General features: G+C 45.7%; 1 protein-coding gene across 2 annotated transcripts in view; it reads left to right on the top strand.

The window, feature by feature from the left end:
- ERCC2 (ERCC excision repair 2, TFIIH core complex helicase subunit) overlaps positions 1-18,659 on the top strand; it is a 1,394,405-nt gene that overhangs the window by 49,227 nt on the left and 1,326,519 nt on the right. The window lies entirely within an intron of this gene.

Genomic DNA, 18,659 nt, shown 5'->3' with positions numbered 1-18,659 from the left:
ATTGTGAATGACTGAGAATGACAAGCTTGAAATGAGAACGGTAATCTCCCACCTACGTATGAATGCAGTTCATCTGTCAGGGACCAGATATGGGCTACAGCATGGTTTGAGTAGTTCAAGGCTTCTCGAGAGTGGCAGTAAATGCAAGTTTGCACAGGCACAACTCTCAACACCTTCATTAGTCTCAATAAATTATTGTCTAGTCAGATGCTTACTTTTATGAAAAAAGTAGTATTGATATACGAACACAAAGTGAAGTATGGTATACCACAAATAATACAGAGCCTTTGTAAGGCTAGCATTCTGTCGTTGTGTGGATAAGATCCTAAGTTTCAATTCCCTGTCAAAGGACTGTGGTTATTCCCTATGTATGTATCAAAAGAGTCAGTAGGACAGCCAAACTGGTTGAGTATGCATATGCAGCTCTAATTTCATTGAGCAAGCACAGCCATCCAATAGTTGGAATTAACATATGGAGTTAGAAAAGAAAGGTAACCATCCTTTCAAGAAACCTTAAAAAAATTTGGGGCCAAATGGGTTGGAAAAATGTAAATCACAATGTATTCGAGAAAAAGATAGAAATTATATTTTTTCAGCTCATCTGAAGGGGCACACTACATTTTCACTAAGAGGTTATAGACTGCCCTTTTCCATCTTGCCCTCAAACATATTTTCTTTATTTAAATAAAACAATTTCCAAAGGAAATTGTCTAGAATTTCCTCAGTTTTAGAAGGAGTGCCCCGGGAATAGAGTTTTTAGCGTATGACCAGACAGCTCCACACTTGGAGTAAAAGGTCATTGGAGGTTTTGGTTAGTGAGACTATATTGTGTTGTGACATCAGGTGGTGACTAAGTGTCATGCTTGTCTGGGGCAGAGCTTGTTCTGCGTCCAGGATGGCTGCTTAGTCTCAGCTCTTGAGGCAGAGGAAACAACTTTCAAACAAAAATAACTGCAGGAGTATGGAAGAAACACCCGGATGCATGACTGTGTCTCCCCCACTTTCCAGGATTTAAATCTTACTGCTGCCATCAGAAAAGCCTGGGAAATAACAATGAACAGGAAAAAGCTGGTGCAACACTTTGGAGCTCACAAGATGGTGACTAGTGATTACAGGTGGGCACGAATCACTGAATGCTGTGGGAAAAGAAAGAGAAAAATACCTGAAAGATCATCAGTACGTTACATTTGCCCGTTGGGAAACAAACTCGCAATGTGACTAGGATAAGAGGTTGAGCTCATTTGTGGTGCTGCTGGTGGAAGCTGCATCTTGAGGCCAGAGAAGTGTGTGAAATATCTGAGCACCCCCCCACGCTGGTTTAGAAAGCACGGTTCCTGGAACCATTCCACCACATGGGAACAGTTCCATAAATAGAGTCTGGAGAGCCTACCTTCAACACTCTTAAAGATCAGAGGTGAGAGAGTCTAGGACTAGAAGAGTATGAGGCTAACACTGGACATTTTTAACCTCCACACCTGCAGGCAGCAATAGGTGGATACTGCTTTACTACTGACACAGTTTACTTGGAAACCCAGACTGCTCATACCCCCATGACTGCTGTTATGTGGTGGGTCCTCTGAAGTGGAGTGGATAGTAATAACACAATGTACATTGTGTATACTTTTGCCAACCTCTGGGCTGAAATGCTGACAGGTTCAGACTGATAGCGGGTGCCTGGTTTCTGTTACGGGACCACTAAACCATACTGGGTGATATCAGTTACCACTATGGGAAAGTCTGGTTACGCCAAACAGCCTAAACTGCAATGTAAAAATGCAGCACTCTGGAGAACAACAAGACTCAGATCATACACCTGCTGCCTCTAGCCAGGGACACCAAGCTGAAGTAGTAGAGGACCTGACCATGCAGGCACTCTTAAAAGATATGCAATTGAGCCTTGCATCAATTGATAGGAAGATAAGTGCTCTCAGCTGCCAAATGCATGCTACGCCCACTAGGATAGACAAATATGGAGACCGCCTAATGGAAGCGGAGAAAGGGATATCGACAAATGAAGATTGCACCCAAAGGAACCGAGAAAAACGACTAAAATTTTAAAGTCTGAAAATGAAGACTTAAAAGCCAGATCTTGGTGCAATAATGTACATTCTTGGCATATTGGAATCAACAGATGCAGGAAAAATTGTGACATGTCAAGGAAATGCCGACATCACTCTTTGATGCTGGCACTTTTTTAAACTGTTTGTGGTGGGGTGTGAACATCGGTCCCGGTACCCCGTCTGCCAACTGACGGAGTGCAAGTGAGCCACTGATCTTGGTGATGCCCTTATTGGCTGAGCCATGTGAAAAAAGGAAAGTGCTGGTAAGCAATATGCTTTGCAAAGTGGCAAGCTCTTTCTATTTAATACTGTTAAATAAACATATTTTATTGATCATTTCTCAGTAAAAGTGACTGGTTTTCATCTGTGACCCTACAAATTGTAATCTCAAAGAATTAAATTGCCTGTAAAATGCATATCACTCCTTACGGATGAGGGTCACTTTACAAATGTGGTCAAAATGCTGGTCAGAGGTCTTTTAATGGTTCAAATCAGTGTTGTACATAATTTTTTATTTAAAGGGAACAGTCCAGCGTCCCCTGTTTACTGAGTCATCCATGCCTTGGCTCCTTCACACTATACCTAAATCCACAGGAGAAGTATTTGGAACATGAAAGGGTGGCAGTGATTGGACAGGCTAGGTTCCCTTCATCCACTCTATATTCCTTCACAATTCTCCTTCCTTCCCAACTGCTAGGACTAACTTGGTACAGAGACGCAGCTAGGTGAGTAAGACTACTTGTCAAAAGAATTACCACATTATCCTAAAAGTAAAACAAGGTCTTTAAGCCTCGTCTGCCTGGGAAAACAACATTCCCCATTGCCGGGCATTTGTTCACTCACTTAATAGATGCATATATATGTGCCTGTATTCACTAATTTGTATTTGTTGTTTTACATAGCTTGTCACTGCTATCTTACTGTTGTATAGTACCAAATAAATAGAACAACCAAATTTACTATATTACCCATTTTCTCAGTTCCCTCTAGGGGGGAGTCCACAAGCCGTCTATACCTTTAGAATACCCAATATATGGGTAAAGAAGGATGCAAATTTGGCCTGGATACCTTTTATGGAAAAAGTTATGAATGCTTAAGCATAAAGTGCTCCAAACATTAAAAAAGGGTTCAGCAGTGGGACAAGACAAACCACAGCAGCTAAGGGGATAAATACTGATAATATGCCTGGGTTAAGAATTAATGTTCCTTAGAGCACTGTATGTAATCTGCAAATATAATTCTGGTAAAAGACAGCACAAGATTTTTGCATAGATCCAGCTATAACCTGTAGATTGCAATTTAGATCCTTCTAATATAATTCAGTAGGTTTTCATTGGCAGCACAGACCTGTTTGTGATGCCCAAGGTGCAAGTTTGAATTCTGGAGAGCTAAATTGGGTATTATTTCCTATATAGGCTAAAAACTGTTGTGATCAATTCAAGAAATGTACAGCTTTTGTGAAGCACCAGCAACACGCTTTTAGGTTTCACCTGTCCAGCGCTTGCGAAATCTCTTGTAAACAAAAAAAAAATCTTAAAACGGGCTTGGAGCCCTCTCATTTCTTACCACTACCATCGGTTGGCTGCAATGTCACTCTTGTTTCCTTGCTTCTTATTCGTCAGAGCCTCCTCCTTTCCTTTGCTTCCTCCTGCGGCTTCACTGTGTCCCTGCTGTGGTACAGGTTACTATCTGCAGCTCTTTTTTTTTTTTTTACATTTACCACTTGTATAGAGTGCATGTGTCTGCTTCCCTCTCTTTAATCCCCGCACTCCTCCCACACTTTGTTCTGCTTCCCCACATCTCCCACACCTGCCTCATGATGCCCTTTTTTTGTCAACCAATGCCCCTCCTTCCCTGTGCTGTCTTTCCTTGTTACACCCACTCTCCTAACTCTGTCCTTTCTTGTTAAATCTTCCATCTGTCTATTTTTTAGACTGGCCCCCTCTTCCTTCTGTCCATTCTCTTTAGATCCGTGCCCATCCTCCTCTGGTCCATTCACTTTAGTTCCACACCCCTGCCCTCCTCCACTTTTGACGCATTCTCTTGGCTCCCCTCTGACTACCTATTCTTTTTAGACCCACCCCTCTTCCACCTGCTGCTCATGCTGCTTTGCAGCATGTAAAGAAAAATATTGAAAGAGCCAAAAGATCTTGCATAGGTGAAACAGATTGGTTTTACAATTCTAGTTGTGTGTACTATATTACAGCAGTTAGACTTTTTTCCATAGACCTATAATGCCTTGCATATTTGAGCCTCCTTTTTTATAATACTTAATGATTTAATATCTGATTTTATATGTAACCATATTTTTAATTTTAGTGATAATTATCCAAATGTATTTTTATGTGAAAAAAGTTTGAGTTAATAATGTTCCCCTACATTTGTTTAAAAATGTGCACTTGTGCAGGCATAACGTAAAGGTTTGTGTGCCCTATTAAAGAGCTGCATACACAATAATACACTTTAAAAATGCTGTTTTGTTACTAGCACAGTATATTACTAAATTTCTGTAGCATGTACTTCTGAATGTTCTAAAGTACTGCAAATACTGGAATCTAAAGTCATTTAAAGCACCACAGTCCATCTCATCTTGCGTGCCACTTTGCGTAAAACCTATTTCTGGGGTGGGTAAACTAGGCTAGTTTATTTCTACTCAACTCTATTGATTCATATAGTCCTTGATTGTCACACAAACAAGATTCTTTTTAGGGGGTGTGGCCAAGATGGCAAACAGAATGGGACTGGATTTGAGGAGATCTGTGCCGCAAGTCTGCCTGACATCATTCTGAAAGTTCTCTATCCCCTGCTGGGGCGAGCAGGAATGGTGTTGGTTCTCCCAGGCCCATCCTGCCTACAACTGATGCCTGATCGGGCATCTCAAATGCTCACTGAGGGCTGCGTCCTACCATACTGCAGAAGCCGCAGCCTCCCATAATAATTGGGTCCACCTCTTCTGCTCCCTTCCATCACTTCACCTCAGTGACCAAGGGATACGTGTCCACAGCAGCAACCAAGCAAATCCCCCCCCCACACCTCCAGTGACTGCCATAAAACAAGGGGGAGAGGGTCAAAGAAGCCAATCACTCGTACAGCTGATGCCAGATTTGGCGTCTCTTCTGGGACATGGCTGACTGAAGGGCTGCGACCTACTGCACGACACAGCTGAGATCTGTGATTTTCTGGCCTTTCATATGGGCTCGCGCAAAGTAACGAGACTGCTGCATTTGGAGAGGCAGCACCTCTGTGTTGTAGGCTACTGAGTCACTCATACACCAGATGGCATCTGTCGGCCGAACCCTCCCGGCTCACTAGCAGTACCTCCCAAAACCCAACCGGTGAAGGTGATTTGTGGCAGCCTTGTATGGACTCTAAAAACCCCTCAGGGAAATGGTGGTGGAAAAAAAGTTTTACCCTTTTCTCTCCACATACAAATCTCTTACACACACGCAAGAAAAGAGATGCAGGACAGTTTTCGGTACATTTATTGATAAGGCTGGAATCTATGATAAAATGCATACGCTGTAATGATTAGGATAATGAGAAATAACAAAATTAGGATTGTGAAAATCTGAGATGTCAATGTAAACAACCCAATATATTTGTAATAACATGAATACACTATTCCTACCTAAAAAAGCCTAATCTCTAACCCCTAAGCGAGAGCATGGTGATGTAAGCTAAATTTGTCTGTGCAGTGTCCATGAGAAGCACACCCAATCCCAGTTACCTTGGTACAATGTCAGGATCCGTGGAGACACAAAAGCTGAGGTTGGCCAGAAAACCGGCATGCAGCATAGATGGAAATTTGGGCTGGAACCCCCTCTAATGCCCTTTATCCTACAAGATGTTTTTATAGGGACATGTTTATGTTCATGCACAGAAGCCTGACGTGGGTATGTACCTAAGCACTGGTCTGTTTACGCAGGCTTGGGACCAGCAATGCAAAATATAATTCTGTGTGCCTCATTCTCTGTTCTTGTGATTCTGAGGAAGAGACCATGATGCAAGGTATGTCATCCATACCACTGATAATGATGCTTTTGCAGAATAGCAGCTTAAATTGAAATTAAACAATACCACTAAAAGTAAGTAAAATAAATAAAAGCTGCAGAGCACAATAACTGGGTAAAAGGGCAAGGGTGCAAGCCGAGGCTAAGATATCATTGTGCCCAAGCAACTAACTAAAATGGACCCACAAGATCTGCCCTTATTGCCGAAACAAGGCCTAATGTTTAAAAATCCTCTAACAAAAGCATAAAAATTCTAAAAGCATAGCTAAAAACATATATAAGAGCCAAAAATGAAAGTTGACAAGCCAAGACAGCCAACAGAAAGGTCGAATTAAAAGGCAATTTAGTGTAATTTTTTACTTTTGAAAAACCCAGTGGTCGAATTTTAACAATAGTCCTGCTCCTACAAAAATCTCCAGTGTCATCAAGACAGACAGACGAGCTAGGATTCCATTTCAGCAGATGACAAGTTGACCAAAGTATTGGCAGAAGGATTCATGGAGCACAAGTGTGTAAAGCCTCCAACGCAGAATGAACTGCGTAAGTGGCACTTTTCGATATACCAGATGTAGTTGGAGCCAGCAAGAAGCAGCAGCTCATAGGATGCCTCGCAAATCAACCGCAGTCTCAAGGGGCATGTCCGTGAATGAGCCCTCATTGAGAACCTGAACAGATCTGTGTCCACAGGAGGTGCAGGCTCCACAGAAAGACACACTATTGGTGCACGTTCGAAGAGATACCAGATGCACTGGAAGATGGGCTAGACACACGTCAAGACTGATCTGAATGTCAAAGACCAATCAAGCTCCAGCTCCCCAAGCAAGGAAGCTCCGAAGTACTGCATCATGCGTTCACTAAACAGCTGCGCTGGTGGTAACTCCATCACTTTGTTTTGCTAAGAGAGGGCAGCCATTGTGTATCAAAAATAGCAGCAGCAGAATTCCCCAAATTAATGTCAAAGTTATACAGAACCCGCCAAAGACAAGTGCGCAATCCCCGCAGTATTCAATGCATTAAATATTCTGCTGACCAATTCTCTAAAATGCTTTGCTTAATAGTGACTGTATCTCAGCGGATGATCTTGCTATCTGAAGTTCGTACTTCTCTCTGGCTGATGTCCAGGCCACATGTTTTTGGAAGAATAGCACCTTTAGTCTGCTGAGCTTGTCAAAGTTTACATTAGAAGTGGTGATGTGGGGCCACAAGTCTGCCACTTTTATTTCTTGTGTGTTGGGGAATAAAACATGCCTGCAGCAAGTTACCATTTCAGTAACTGAAATCAAATGAGCAATTCCTGGCCTCATTTCACAGCGTCTGTGATCATTCAGAACCACATAACTTCCACTAGAAAGTTGTAAAACTGGACAAATCAAAGTGACTGGAGTACCATTTAGAAAGCATGCCAAATTTGCGACCTCTGCATTGTAAAGGCAGTGCAGGGACACCTGCTTACAGATAATAGAATGACTAACAGTAGTCTCAAACTCTCTTCCGCTAAGAAAGGCCTCTGTTTCGTTGTTCAGACACTTGTAACCAAAAGGCAACTCCCTTGCCCCGTGTATGTACCTATCTCCTGGCTGCTCAGACCTGCCTATTGGAAAATGCTTTAAGCTTTTTGTGAATCGAAAGGTGGAAATGGGCAGAATTATTACTCCATGTAATTAGCCATACTAGTGAGAGGATTTCTACTACAGTGAATGGCAACTTTTCTACTTTCTCAAAGTTAAGCATGATAGAAGTTGCTTTTTTCTTGGCCATTATCTGTTGCGGTCTAGACAAATTAAAAGCGGTAAACAATTGAGTAATGTTAACTTGTTTCCATGGTAGTTGGCCACTTTTGAGAACATGCAGTGTCCAACTTAACTGCATGATAGAACGCAGCTGGCTTTGTCCATGTCGTAAAAATGCCATGTCATTCTGAATTGAGCCAATTGCAGAAAACTCAATATTATTTAGGGTATAAAATATGTTGGACAGAGTTCATGCCATTATCGACAACAGCTAAACCCTTTTCCATGTTTTCTTTATGAGTCTGCCTTAAACGTGCAGCATCTTCCATCTGGGAAAGTTTCAAGATCTCGGATATATGGCATGTGTAGGAGGCTGGACTGGCTTGTAGTGAGTACCAAGGGGTACTTGCACCTTGCACCAGGCCCAGTTATCCCTTATTAGTGTATAGGGTGTCTAGCAGCTTAGGCTGATAGATAATGGTAGCTTAGCAGAGCAGCATAGGCTGAACTAGGAGACGTGTGAAGCTACTACAGTACCACCTAGTGTCATATGCACAATATCATAAGAAAACACAATACACAGTTATACTAAAAATAAAGGTACTTTATTTTTATGACAATATGCCAAAGTATCTTAGAGTGTACCCTCAGTAAGAGGATAGGAAATATACACAAGATATATATACACAATAGCAAAAATATGCAGTATAGTCTTAGAAAACAGTGCAAACAATGTATAGTTACAATAGGATGCAATGGGGAAACATAGGGATAGGGGCAACACAAACCATATACTCCAGAAGTGGAATGCGAACCACGAATGGACCCCAAACCTATGTGACCTTGTAGAGGGTCGCTGGGACTATTAGAAAATAGTGAGAGTTAGAAAAATAACCCTCCCCAAGACCCTGAAAAGTGAGTGCAAAGTGCACTAAAGTTCCCCTAAGGACAAAATAGTCGTGTTAGAGGGAGAATGCAAGGAAAACACAAATCAGCAATGCAACAACGATGGATTCCTGTCTGAAGGTACCTGTGGAGCAAGGGGACCAAGTCCAAAAGTCCCAAGCAGCTCGGAGATGGGCAGATGCCCAAGAAATGCCAGCGGTTGGTGCAAAGAAGCTCTTACTAGGCTGAAGAACTGTGAATACTGCAGGAACGACAAGGGCTAGAGACTTCCCCTTTGGAGGATGGATCCCCCACGCCTTGGAGAGTCGTGCAGAAGTGTTTTCCCGCCGGATGGACGCCAACAAGCCTTGCTACACGCAAATCGTGCGTTTGGCGTTTTTGGACGCTGCTGGGGCCCAGGAGGGACCAGAAGGTCGCAAATTGGACCTGCAGAGAGAGGGGACGTCGAGCAAGACAAGGAGCCCTCACTGAAGCAGGTAGCACCCGGAGAAGTGCCAGAAACAGGCACTACGAGGATGCGTGAAACGGTGCTCGCCGAAGTTGCACAAAGGAGTCCCACGTCGCCGGAGACCAACTTAGAAAGTCGTGCAATGCAGGTTAGAGTGCCGTGGACCCAGGCTTGGCTGTGCACACAGGATTTCCGCCGGAAGTGCACAGGGGCCGGAGAAGCTTGCAAAGTCGCGGTTCCCAGCAATGCAGCCCAGCGAGGTGAGGCAAGGACTTACCTCCACCAAACTTGGGCTGAAGAGTCACTGGACTGTGGGGGTCACTTGGACGGTGTCGCTGGATTCGAGGGACCTCGCTCGTCGTGCTGAGAGGAGACCCAAGGGACCGGAGATGCAGCTTTTTGGTGCCTGCGGTTGCAGGGGGAAGATTCCGTCGACCCACGGGAGATTTCTTCGGAGCTTCTGGTGCAGAGAGGAGGCAGACTACCCCCACAGCATGCACAAGCAGGAAAACAGTCGAGAAGGCGGCAGGATCAGCGTTACAGAGTTGCAGTAGTCGTCTTTGCTACTATGTTGCAGGTTTGCAGGCTTCCAGCGCGGTCAGCGGTCGATTCCTTATCAGAAGGTGAAGAGGGAGATGCAGAGGAACTCGGCTGAGCTCATGCATTCGTTATCTAAAGTTTCCCCAGAGACAGAGACCCTAAATAGCCAGAAAAGAGGGTTTGGCTACCTAGGAGAGAGGAAAGGCTACTAACACCTGAAGGAGCCTATCACAAGGAGTCTCTGACGTCACCTGGTGGCACTGGCCACTCAGAGCAGTCCAGTGTGCCAGCAGCACCTCTGTTTCCAAGATGGCAGAGGTCTGGAGCACACTGGAGGAGCTCTGGACACCTCCCAGGGGAGGTGCAGGTCAGGGGAGTGGTCACTCCCCTTTCCTTTGTCCAGTTTCGCGCCAGAGCAGGGGCTAAGGGGTCCCTGAACCGGTGTAGACTGGCTTATGCAGAATTGGGCACCTCTGTGCCCAACAAAGCATTTCCAGAGGCTGGGGGAGGCTACTCCTCCCCTGCCTTCACACCATTTTCCAAAGGGAGAGGGTGTCACACCCTTTCTCAGAGGAAGTTCTTTGTTCTGCCATCCTGGGCCAGGCCTGGCTGGACCCCAGGAGGGCAGATGCCTGTCTGAGGGGTTGGCAGCAGCAGCAGCTGCAGAGAAACCCCAGGAAGGGCAGTCTGGCAGTACCAGGGTCTGTGCTACAGACCACTGGGATCATGGAATTGTACCAACAATGCCAGGATGGCATAGAGGGGGCAATTCCATGATCATAGACATGTTACATGGCCATATTCGGAGTTACCATGGTGAAGCTACATATAGGTAGTGACCTATATGTAGTGCACGCGTGTAATGGTGTCCCCGCACTCACAAAGTTCAGTGAATTAGCTCTGAACAATGTGGGGGCACCTTGGCTAGTGCCAGGGTGCCCTCACACTAAGTAACTTTGCACCTAACCTTTACCAGGTAAAGGTTAGACATATAGGTGACTTATAAGTTACTTAAGTGCAGTGTAAAATGGCTGTGAAATAACGTGGACGTTATTTCACTCAGGCTGCAGTGGCAGGCCTGTGTAAGAATTGTCAGAGCTCCCTATGGGTGGCAAAAGAAATGCTGCAGCCCATAGGGATCTCCTGGAACCCCAATACCCTGGGTACCTCAGTACCATATACTAGGGGATTATAAGGGTGTTCCAGTAAGCCAATGTAAATTGGTAAAAATGGTCACTAGCCTGTCAGTGACAATTTGGGAAGCAATGAGAGAGCATAACCACTGAGGTTCTGATTAGCAGAGCCTCAGTGAGACAGTTAGTCACTACACAGGTAACACATACAGGCACACTTATGAGCACTGGGGCCCTGGGTTACCAGGGTCCCAGTGACACATACAACTAAAACAACATATATACAGTGAAAAATGGGGGTAACATGCCAGGCAAGATGGTACTTTCCTACACAACCCCCCCCCCAAACGAAGGACAATAAGACTAGCCATTACCTGATGAGTCTTCATTGTCTAAGTGGAAATATCTGGAGAGTCCATCTGCATTGGAGTGGCTACTCCCAGGTCTATGTTCCACTGTATAGTCCATTCCCTGTAGGGATATGGACCACCTCAACAATTTAGGATTTTCACCTTTCATTTGTTTTAGCCAAAGTAGAGGTTTGTGGTCTGTCTGAACAATGAAGTGAGTGCCAAACAGGTATGGCCTCAACTTCTTCAGAGCCCAGACCACAGCAAAGGCCTCCCTCTCAATGGCAGACCAACGCTTTTCTCTAGGGGTCAACCTTCTACTAATAAAAGCAACAGGTTGATCCTGGCCCTCAGAATTAAGTTGTGATAGGACTGCCCCTACTCCTAATTCAGATGCATCAGTTTGGACATAGAATTTTTTAGAGTAACAAGGGCTTTTCAGGACAGGTGCAGAGCACATGGCCTGCTTCAGCTCCTCAAAAGCTTTCTGACAGTTTGCTGTCCATAATACCTTTTTAGGCATTTTCTTGGATGTGAGGTCATTAAGAGGGGCTGCAATGGAGCCATAGTTCTTAATGAACCTCCTGTAATACCCAGTGAGGCCTAGGAAGGCTCTCACCTGAGTCTGAGTGGTAGGGGGAATCCAATCAATAATAGTTTGGATTTTCCCCTGAAGTGGTGCAATCTGTTCCCCACCAACAAGGTGTCCCAGATAAACCACCTTACCCTGCCCTATCTGGCACTTTGAAGCCTTGATAGTGAGGCCTGCCTTTTGCAGGGCCTCCAAAACTTTCCAAAGGTGGACCAGGTGATCATCCCAGCTGGAGCTAAAGACAGCTATATCATCCAAATATGCTGCACTGAAAGCTTCCAGCCCTTGCAGGACTGTGTTCACCAACCTCTGAAAAGTGGCAGGTGCATTTTTCAAACCAAAAGGCATTACAGTAAACTGGTAATGTCCTCCAATGGTAGAAAATGCAGTCTTAGGTTTAGCATCTTCTGACATTTTGATCTGCCAATACCCTGCAGTCAAATCAAAAGTGCTTAGATACTTGGCAGATGCCAGTGTATCTATTAGCTCATCTGCCCTGGGTATAGGGTGAGCATCTGTTTTGGTTACCAAGTTGAGACCTCTATAGTCTACACAAAACCTCATTTCCTTCTTTCCATCTTTAGAATTGGGTTTTGGTACCAGTACCACAGGAGAAGCCCATGGACTGTCAGAGTGCTCAACCACTCCTAGTTCCAACATCTTCTGAACTTCTTGCTTTATGCAGTCCCTGACATGGTCAGGCTGCCTATAGATCTTACTTTTGACAGGTAAACTGTCTCCAGTATCTATAGTGTGCTCACACCAAGAAGTGGTGCCTGGCACAATGGAGAAGAGTTCTGAAAATTGTCCTAGGAGATTTATGCAATTATCTTTCTGCTCAGCAGTAAGACAATCAGCCAAAACTACCCCTTCCACAAGAGCATCTTGTTCTGTGGAAGAGAAGAGATCAGGTAGAGGATCACTGTCTTCTTCCTGTCCCTCATCTGTTGCCATGAGCAGGGTGAGATCAGCCCTGTCATAGTAGGGTTTCAGGCGGTTGACATGGAGCACCCTAAGGGGACTCCTGGCAGTGCCTAAGTCAACCAAGTAGGTGACTTCACCCTTCTTTTCAACAATTGTGTGTGGACCACTCCATTTATCTTGGAGTGCTCTTGGGGCCACAGGCTCCAAGACCCACACTTTCTGCCCTGGTTGGTACTGAACCAAAACAGCCTTCTGATCATGCCATTGCTTCTGGAGCTCTTGGCTGGCCTGAAGGTTTTTACTGGCCTTTTTCATGTACTCAGCCATCCTTGATCTGAGGCCAAGTACATAGTCCACAATATCCTGCTTAGGAGCTTTTAAAGGTTGTTCCCAACCCTCCTTTACAAGTGTGAGTGGACCCCTAACAGGGTGTCCAAAAAGAAGTTCAAAGGGGCTGAAGCCCACTCCTTTCTGGGGTACCTCCCTGTAGGCAAAAAGGAGGCATGGTAGAAGGATATCCCATCTCCTGCGGAGTTTTTCAGGGAGTCCCATAATCATGCCTTTGAGAGTTTTATTAAATCTCTCCACCAGTCCATTTGTTTGTGGATGATAGGGTGTTGTGAACTTGTAAGTTACACCACACTCCTTCCACATGGCCTTTAAGTATGCAGACATGAAATTGCTTCCTCTGTCTGATACTACTTCCTTTGGGAAGCCCACCCTGGAAAATATTCCCAGGAGGGCCTTTGCCACTGCAGGAGCTGTAGTGGTCCTTAAAGGAATAGCTTCAGGATACCTTGTGGCATGGTCCACTACCACTAAGATAAACCTATTGCCTGAAGCAGTAGGAGGGTCAAGGGGGCCAACTATGTCAACCCCTACCCTTTCAAAGGGAACCCCAACCACAGGCAGTGGGATAAGGGGTGCCTTTGGAGTGCTACCTGTCTTGCCACTGGCTTGACAGGTTTCACAGGACTTACAAAAATCTTTTGTGTCCTCAGACATCCTAGGCCAATGAAACAGTGGTACCAATCTGTCCCAAGTTTTCATTTGACCCAGGTGCCCAGCTAACGGAATGTCATGTGCCAGTGTTAGGAGGAACTTTCTGTACTCCTGAGGAATCACTAATCTCCTGGCAGCTCCAGGTTTAGGATCCCTTTGCTCAGTGTACAAGAGGTTGTCCTCCCAGTAAACTCTGTGTGAGTCACTGACATCCCCATTAGCCTGTTTGACAGCTTGCTGTCTGAGACCCTCTAATGTGGGACAGGTTTGCTGTGCCACACTCAGCTCCTCTCTGGCAGGCCCCCCTTCACCCAAAAGCTCAGCAGTGTCTGCTTCCAGCTCCTCTGGTGTAGGTTCTGCACAGGGAGGGAATTCTTCTTCCTCAGAATTAGAATCCACTGTAGAGGGAGGGATAGTAGGAAGTGGTTTGCTTCTACTAGCCCTAGCTTTAGGGAGCACTTGGTCCATTGTTCCAGGATCCAAGCTTCCCTGTCCTTTTTGCTTTTTGGCCTGAGCCCTTGTCAAAGCAAAAATATGCCCTGGGATGCCCAGCATTGCTGCATGGGCCTCCAACTCCACATCTGACCAAGCTGATGTCTCCAAATCGTTCCCTAATAGACAGTCTACAGGTAAATCTGAAGCTACCACAACTTTCTTTGGACCAGATACCCCCCCCCAGTTGAGATTTACAACAGCCATGGGGTGGCTTTGTGTTATGTTGTGAGCATCGGTTACTTGGTACTGGTGTCCAAGTATGTGTTGTTCAGGGTGCACCAGTTTCTCAATCACCATTGTGACACTGGCACCTGTGTCCCTGTAGGCCTGGACCTCAACACCATTTATTAGGGTTAGTTGCTTGTACTTCTCCAAGTTATGGGGGCAAGCAACCAAAGTGGCTAAGTCAATAGCCCCTTCAGAGACTAAAGTAGCCTCTGTGGTCTCCCTAATCAGACCAACCCCAACTAAATTACCAAAAGTGAGCCCAGCTACTCCCTTGGATTGGCTATTAGTAGGTTTGCTCCCACCACCACTGCTATTAGTAGGGACACTAGGTGTAGCAGTAGGGGTTGTAGTGGTAGGAGCTGTGGTGCCTTTCTTTGGACAACTGGGATCTGTTGTCCAATGGCCTTTTATCTTACATAAATAGCACCATGGTTTCTTTTCCTTGTTCTGATTAGAGGATGGTTTGGGCCCACCACCCCCACCAGAGTGTTTTTGTGGGCCTGATGAAGACTCATTTTTAGATTTGTCCCCACCCTTGTCAGAAGACTTACCATCCTTCTTTTTGTTGCCATCTTTGTCACCCCCTGTATGAATTTTTCTGTTCACTCTTGTTCTGACCCATTTGTCTGCCTTCTTTCCCAATTCTTGGGGAGAGGTCAGATCAGAGTCCACCAAGTACTGGTGCAACAAATCAGACACACAATTATTAAGAATATGCTCTCTCAGGATTAAGTTATACAGGCTGTTATAATCAGTAACTTTACTGCCATGTAACCACCCCTCCAAGGCCTTCACTGCCTGGTCAATGAAATCAACCCAGTCTTGTGAAGACTCCTTTTTGGTATCTCTGAACTTGATCCTGTACTGTTCAGTGGTTAAGCCATAACCATCCAGGAGTGCATTCTTAAGAACTTGGAAATTGTTAGCATCATTTTCTTTTACAGTAAGGAGCCTATCCCTACCTTTTCCAGTAAATGATAGCCATAGGATAGCAGCCCACTGCCTTTGAGGGACATCCTGTACAGCACAGGCCCTCTCAAGTGCAGCAAACCACTTGTTAATGTCATCCCCCTCCTTGTAAGGGGGAACTATCTTATGCAGATTCCTGGAATCATGCTCTTTTGCAGGATGACTATGGGGAATACTGCTGCTGCCACCATGGGTATCTAAACCCATTTTCTGTCTTTCCCTCTCTATTTCTAAAGATTGTCTATCCAAATCCAGCTGTTGCTTCTTGAGCTTCAGTCTGGTTTGCTCCACTCTCAATCTATTGAGCTCCCTTTCCAACAATCTGTCATCAGGGTGGGTGGGAGGGACATTTCTAGATACAGAGGTGTGATGGGAATGAACAGAAGGAGACCTGTCCCTTACAGAGGGCACCCTAACAGCTTGGCTACCAGTATAATGTGAGAGCACATCATCAGTATGATGTGATTCAACCTCTGTACCAACTATGCTAGACTGTCTAGTAATGGGCAGGCTGAGAATTTTCTTTCCAGAACCTTTTCCTGGGGGAGTCCCTGGATCAGATTGAGAACCATTAGCTACTTTTTCTACAGATTGGGCACTTATGGCCTTATCCTGTACTCTAAGCATATTAATTAACAGTTCTAAGGAAGGATTCTTCCCTACACTCAAACCTCTCTCTATGCAGAGACTCCTTGCTCCTTTCCAGCTAAGGTGATCATATGCAAGTTTGGACAGTTCAACTTTTTGGCCTGTGCCAGACATTTTTTAGAGAGAGTTAAAGTGATAGACAAAGAGAAAAAAGTTTTCAGAACTTTTTGGAAAGACAGAAAAAAACTTTTTAAACTTTTAAGAACTTTTTGAAAGTTTAGAAGTACTTTTCAGCACTTAGAAAAGAGTGAAAAGAGGAAATGCAAAACTTTTTGGCTATGTGTATATACACTGACCTTGTTTTGTATATTTTTCTCTTATGAAAAGTACAATGACAAGAGTGGTAAGTAGTCTCAAGCACTTATCCCACCACTGCACAACCAATGTAGGAGGCTGGACTGGCTTGTAGTGAGTACCAAGGGGTACTTGCACCTTGCACCAGGCCCAGTTATCCCTTATTAGTGTATAGGGTGTCTAGCAGCTTAGGCTGATAGATAATGGTAGCTTAGCAGAGCAGCATAGGCTGAACTAGGAGACGTGTGAAGCTACTACAGTACCACCTAGTGTCATATGCACAATATCATAAGAAAACACAATACACAGTTATACTAAAAATAAAGGTACTTTATTTTTATGACAATATGCCAAAGTATCTTAGAGTGTACCCTCAGTAAGAGGATAGGAAATATACACAAGATATATATACACAATAGCAAAAATATGCAGTATAGTCTTAGAAAACAGTGCAAACAATGTATAGTTACAATAGGATGCAATGGGGAAACATAGGGATAGGGGCAACACAAACCATATACTCCAGAAGTGGAATGCGAACCACGAATGGACCCCAAACCTATGTGACCTTGTAGAGGGTCGCTGGGACTATTAGAAAATAGTGAGAGTTAGAAAAATAACCCTCCCCAAGACCCTGAAAAGTGAGTGCAAAGTGCACTAAAGTTCCCCTAAGGACAAAATAGTCGTGTTAGAGGGAGAATGCAAGGAAAACACAAATCAGCAATGCAACAACGATGGATTCCTGTCTGAAGGTACCTGTGGAGCAAGGGGACCAAGTCCAAAAGTCCCAAGCAGCTCGGAGATGGGCAGATGCCCAAGAAATGCCAGCGGTTGGTGCAAAGAAGCTCTTACTAGGCTGAAGAACTGTGAATACTGCAGGAACGACAAGGGCTAGAGACTTCCCCTTTGGAGGATGGATCCCCCACGCCTTGGAGAGTCGTGCAGAAGTGTTTTCCCGCCGGATGGACGCCAACAAGCCTTGCTACACGCAAATCGTGCGTTTGGCGTTTTTGGACGCTGCTGGGGCCCAGGAGGGACCAGAAGGTCGCAAATTGGACCTGCAGAGAGAGGGGACGTCGAGCAAGACAAGGAGCCCTCACTGAAGCAGGTAGCACCCGGAGAAGTGCCAGAAACAGGCACTACGAGGATGCGTGAAACGGTGCTCGCCGAAGTTGCACAAAGGAGTCCCACGTCGCCGGAGACCAACTTAGAAAGTCGTGCAATGCAGGTTAGAGTGCCGTGGACCCAGGCTTGGCTGTGCACACAGGATTTCCGCCGGAAGTGCACAGGGGCCGGAGAAGCTTGCAAAGTCGCGGTTCCCAGCAATGCAGCCCAGCGAGGTGAGGCAAGGACTTACCTCCACCAAACTTGGGCTGAAGAGTCACTGGACTGTGGGGGTCACTTGGACGGTGTCGCTGGATTCGAGGGACCTCGCTCGTCGTGCTGAGAGGAGACCCAAGGGACCGGAGATGCAGCTTTTTGGTGCCTGCGGTTGCAGGGGGAAGATTCCGTCGACCCACGGGAGATTTCTTCGGAGCTTCTGGTGCAGAGAGGAGGCAGACTACCCCCACAGCATGCACAAGCAGGAAAACAGTCGAGAAGGCGGCAGGATCAGCGTTACAGAGTTGCAGTAGTCGTCTTTGCTACTATGTTGCAGGTTTGCAGGCTTCCAGCGCGGTCAGCGGTCGATTCCTTATCAGAAGGTGAAGAGGGAGATGCAGAGGAACTCGGCTGAGCTCATGCATTCGTTATCTAAAGTTTCCCCAGAGACAGAGACCCTAAATAGCCAGAAAAGAGGGTTTGGCTACCTAGGAGAGAGGAAAGGCTACTAACACCTGAAGGAGCCTATCACAAGGAGTCTCTGACGTCACCTGGTGGCACTGGCCACTCAGAGCAGTCCAGTGTGCCAGCAGCACCTCTGTTTCCAAGATGGCAGAGGTCTGGAGCACACTGGAGGAGCTCTGGACACCTCCCAGGGGAGGTGCAGGTCAGGGGAGTGGTCACTCCCCTTTCCTTTGTCCAGTTTCGCGCCAGAGCAGGGGCTAAGGGGTCCCTGAACCGGTGTAGACTGGCTTATGCAGAATTGGGCACCTCTGTGCCCAACAAAGCATTTCCAGAGGCTGGGGGAGGCTACTCCTCCCCTGCCTTCACACCATTTTCCAAAGGGAGAGGGTGTCACACCCTTTCTCAGAGGAAGTTCTTTGTTCTGCCATCCTGGGCCAGGCCTGGCTGGACCCCAGGAGGGCAGATGCCTGTCTGAGGGGTTGGCAGCAGCAGCAGCTGCAGAGAAACCCCAGGAAGGGCAGTCTGGCAGTACCAGGGTCTGTGCT

The sequence above is a fragment of the Pleurodeles waltl genome, chromosome 9 (genome assembly GCF_031143425.1).
Source record: "Pleurodeles waltl isolate 20211129_DDA chromosome 9, aPleWal1.hap1.20221129, whole genome shotgun sequence".
Lineage (NCBI taxonomy): Eukaryota > Metazoa > Chordata > Amphibia > Caudata > Salamandridae > Pleurodeles > Pleurodeles waltl.
The sequence above is the reverse complement of the archived record's forward strand: the minus strand, read 5'-3'. Positions and strand labels throughout refer to the sequence as shown.